This window comes from Myotis davidii, unplaced genomic scaffold (genome assembly GCF_000327345.1).
Source record: "Myotis davidii unplaced genomic scaffold, ASM32734v1 scaffold1819, whole genome shotgun sequence".
NCBI lineage: Eukaryota > Metazoa > Chordata > Mammalia > Chiroptera > Vespertilionidae > Myotis > Myotis davidii.
Genome location: NW_006289839.1, coordinates 56,603 through 60,991, shown reverse-complemented (window position 1 = coordinate 60,991; position 4,389 = coordinate 56,603). Strand labels below are relative to the sequence as shown.

General features: G+C 49.3%; 1 pseudogene; it reads right to left on the bottom strand.

Moving 5' to 3' along the window:
- Nucleotides 1–4,389, bottom strand: part of LOC102756672 — a 49,572-nt pseudogene that overhangs the window by 44,431 nt on the left and 752 nt on the right.

Genomic DNA, 4,389 nt, shown 5'->3' with positions numbered 1-4,389 from the left:
TTCGTAGTTAAAGTGATTAATTACCCGCCTGGCACTTAGTTAAGAGGTTTTATTCCCTCCCTAACTTCAGGGGAAAATCCCTACCAGGGGAAACAACCTTTCTCGGAGAGGTGACCTTGGTTAAAACACACAGCGCTAAGGGGGCGAGCAAACATATTAAGAACAATATGCCATATATGCCAGGTCCCTTGAAACAGCAAGGATGGACCGGCTCCCGGCAGAGAGGGCATGATTGTTTTCTGGGACTGTAGCTATGGAAGTTTTGCTGAGGGTTCTGCAGGTCTTAGAGGGGTGGGCTCTGGCCCCCAGCCCTGTAGCAGTGATCATCCCTGGAGGCACTGGTGGGGGACAGGGTGTTAGGGGGCACTAGAGGGGTGGCAAGGCTGAAGGGGGAGTAACTGTCAAACCTTTCTGCTTGGCACCATTCTTTAAATTGTACGTGGCTGTTTCACAGTTGTACCTGCTCAGTGCGGGGCTCCAATCTACTGGAGTGGGGTGGGGGCCGGGCAAGGGCGGAGCCAAGCAGGCTAGGAGTGCGGGTTTAGCTGCACAGCTAGGGAGATTCAGCACTCTTCAGCTGCGGAGACTGTATTGCTGCTGTGGGGGGCGGAGAGGGTCTGACCCTGGGGGGCCACTCAGGCCTGCCTCCATCTGGGTCTGGTGTTGTAGGGAGGAGAGGCATGCCCAGCCTCAGTGGAGGGGGCCAGCCAGTGGCGGGCCACAAGCCCTGGGTGCCTTGGGGGCGCTGACTGGTGGTTGCCAGCATGCTATTGTTGTTGGTGCCCCTGGCTGGGGTGGCAGGGGAAGAAATTGGGAGTCAGAGGTGTGGGCTGAAGCTACCCCCGAGGATGGGTCTTCTCCCTATCCTGTCAGCCTTCTTGTCTTTCCGGGGGAGCGGGTGCTGAGGTAGGGTGTCGGTGCAGGGGGATTGGAAGATCTCCCTGTGGCTGCTTCCTCTTTCTTCTTTGTAGTCTGAGCTTCTGTCAGCACTCTCCTCAGACCCCCAGGAACTTGGCTCCAGCCACCCACCCCTGCTGTGTGCGTAGCCTCCTGCTGGTCTGTCAATATGCAAATTGGTCATTACTGTGACACCATTAGGACCAATTAGCATATTACTTCTTTTTATATATATAGATACCTATGATAAAGTTTAATGTGTAAATTAGGCACCGTGAGAAATTAACAATAACTAATAATAAAAGACAACCGCTATAACAATACATTGTAATAAAAGTTTTGTGAAAATGGTTTCTCTCTCTCTCTAAATATCTTATCATACCAGAGGCCCAATGCACAAAATTCGTTCAAGGGGCTTGTCCCTTGCAGCCCTGTCTTCATCTGGATAGTCATTCTGTTCTGCTGTTCAGCCTAATTAGCATATTTGTCTTTATTATGTAAGATTGTAGTCACCTTCCTTTTTCTGATGATGATGTGAGATAATAAAATGGCTACATAATAACATAAAATGAGGTGAATGATGTAGATACTCTGATATAACATTAGGCTACTGTTGACCTTCTGTCAATACATCAGATGGAGGATCATTTGTTTAGGATTATGCTAGGTCATCTACTCATGACAATGTCAATGGTTGGATGTTAGAAAAAGACCATGCCAATGGTTAGGGATGGCCATTTGAAGGTTATTTTACTGAATATTTCTTTTGGTGTGTGTGTGTGTGTGTGTGTGTGAGAGAGAATTATCTTACTTTATTGAGCATGCCAATACAATTATTCTTGTAATAAGTTAATACATACACACACACACAGACATATATAGTTATAAAAACATTCAGTGCTTTCTAAAAAATGCTTCTGAACATGTAAAGGATATGTAGTCATTTACATAGTTGACTTTATAATCTTCAAATTCAGAAGTGTGGTAACATAAAGTTACTGAAGAAGGGAGTCTCTTTCATGATTCAGATAGTTTTGAGTTTATATAGGTTTTAATGAGTATTTCAGCTCCCACAGGTTAGGAAGCCTGACCTGACCATTTAAAAATCACCTGCTGCAGTATCCTAAGTGTAGAGTCAAAGAATCCGCTGTCCTTGCAAAAGATTAAAAAGCTAGTAAAAGACAGAACAGTGCTCAGAGGGGCTCTGGAAATGCCTGTTGTGTTAAATAAGGCACACGTATCACACAGAACTCCAGCCACATCTGAACGACTCTGGCTTTACTTCCTGCTTAACAGAAGTTTAAATTAGATTCTGCCATGTTCTCTTATAGTTAACAAATTTAGTGACTCAGTTGCTTTGCTAACAAAATTGCTCCCATGATTGCAGGATGTCAGTTGATCACTGCCATTGATGCTTCTTTTCTCCTGAAACATCTGGACTCTGGTCATTTTTCTTCCTGGTCTTCCGTGCTCACCGACCTGTATCAAAAGTCTCTGCTCTTGTTTGAAATTCATCATTAACCAAGAAAGCTAAAATCATCAATATTCTGATTTTTATCATAATCTGTATATGGGGCAGTTTGTTTCTCTCTGTAGCTCATCTCTAACAGTCAGCACCTGCTCTGGTCATCTGAGCCATCACTGATTCCAAAGCAAGTGTGGATTACTTCTGGGGCATTAGTAATGAGATGCCTCAATCAGTCTCATTACATCAGACTATGCCATATAATGCTATATAATAAAGAGGTAATATGCAAATTGACCAACACTCAAGGTGGCCACACCCATATGAACACAAGATGGCCACCACAACATGGCCAGCAGGGGAGGGCATTTGGGAGGAACCAGACCTCCAAGGGAGGGCAGTTGTGGGAAATCAGGCTAGCAGGGGAGGGCAGTTGGGGGTGCCATGCCTACAGGAAGGGCAGTTGGGGGGGACCCAGGCCTGCGGGGGAGGGCAATTAGGGGTGACCGGACCTGCAGGGGAGGGAAGTAAGGGGTGACCAGGCTGGCAGGGGAGTTGGTTAGGGGGTGATCAGGTAGGTAGGCAGGCAAGTGGTTGGGAGCCAACAGTCCTGGAATGTGAGGGGGATGCCCCCGATTGGAGAGGGTGCAGGCTGGGCTGCAGGACACCCTGCCCCCTGTGCACAAATTTTGTGCACCAGGCCTCTAGTTTATATCTCTATATATAAAAGCCTAAGCAACTGTTCAACCAATAGCTATGATGCGCACTGACCACCAGGGGGCATACACTTAATGCAAGGGCATGGAAACATGGAACAGACTGATGAATCTCAAGGGGGAGGGGGAGGGCGGGAAGAGATAAGCCAAGGCTCTTATATGCATACCAGAGGTGTACACTGGTGGGGTCCCTAGGCCTGCCTGCAGGGATCAGGCCGAAACCAGCAGTCCAACATCCCCCGAAGAGTCCCAGATTATGAGAGGGCGCAGGCCAGGCCTGGGACCCCACTAGTGGACAAATCCGTGCCCTGGGCCTCTAGTATATATATAAAAACCTAATATGCAAATACACCGAACAGTGGAACAACTGAACAAGCAGTAACTATGATGTGTGCTGACCACCAGGGGGCATGTGTGGAACATGGTGGGCATTGGCAGCAGGCAGCAGAGTGCGAACATGGCAGGTGTTGCCCGCGGCAGGATGGTGGAGCAGATGAGCGGGGTGCCAGACCAAGGTGGGGTGCCAGTCATTGTCATTGGGACAAGCCTCTGATGGTCACTGAATATTCTTTGCTCCTGTGGGTCATGGTCCTGCCAGGCACTCATACCTACTGCTGGTGCTAGTCCCACTAGCAACCGCTGCAAGCACCCAGTGCTGGCACCGAAGGCTCAGTGCTGTCAGCTGGTGTGAGTGGCGACTATGGGCCATGATCTCCCCTCAGGGCTTCTGTACCACTCCCCCTGTGCTCCTGAGGGGCAATCAGGGCTGGCAGCTGCCTCTTGCTCCTCTACCTTCAGAGATAGCCCCACTTGCACCTGCTGTCAGTGCCTGGCACTGATCCTGATCACCCCTGAGGGCTACTCCATCTCCCCTTGCTCCTGAGAGGCAATACGGGCAGCAGCTGCAGTTCGTACCTGCTGACGTGCCAGCCCCACTCACACCCGCTGCTGGTGCCAGCCCCAATTGTTCAGTGCTGTCAGCCCATGGGAGCAGTGGTGGTGGGAGCGGAGCTGCCGGTAGAAAGGGGACCAGGGGCCACAGCAGGAGGGGGCAGGTGGGGGCCAGAGGATGGGCCAAGACCCACCCCTGTGCCCACCTCAGCCTCGCTGCCCACAGTTCCTTTCAAGGTGCACAAATTGGTGCACTGGGCCCCTAGTGCTTCATATAATTTACCAAGCACTTCCAGCACACATTTTTGGTAATTCATTTTGTGTCTCAGCTAATGGCCACACATAACCTTGCTATTGGCAGACAACAATAACAGCAACAACAACAAAAAGGCCACTCATATGTTTTTACTGATTTTTCTA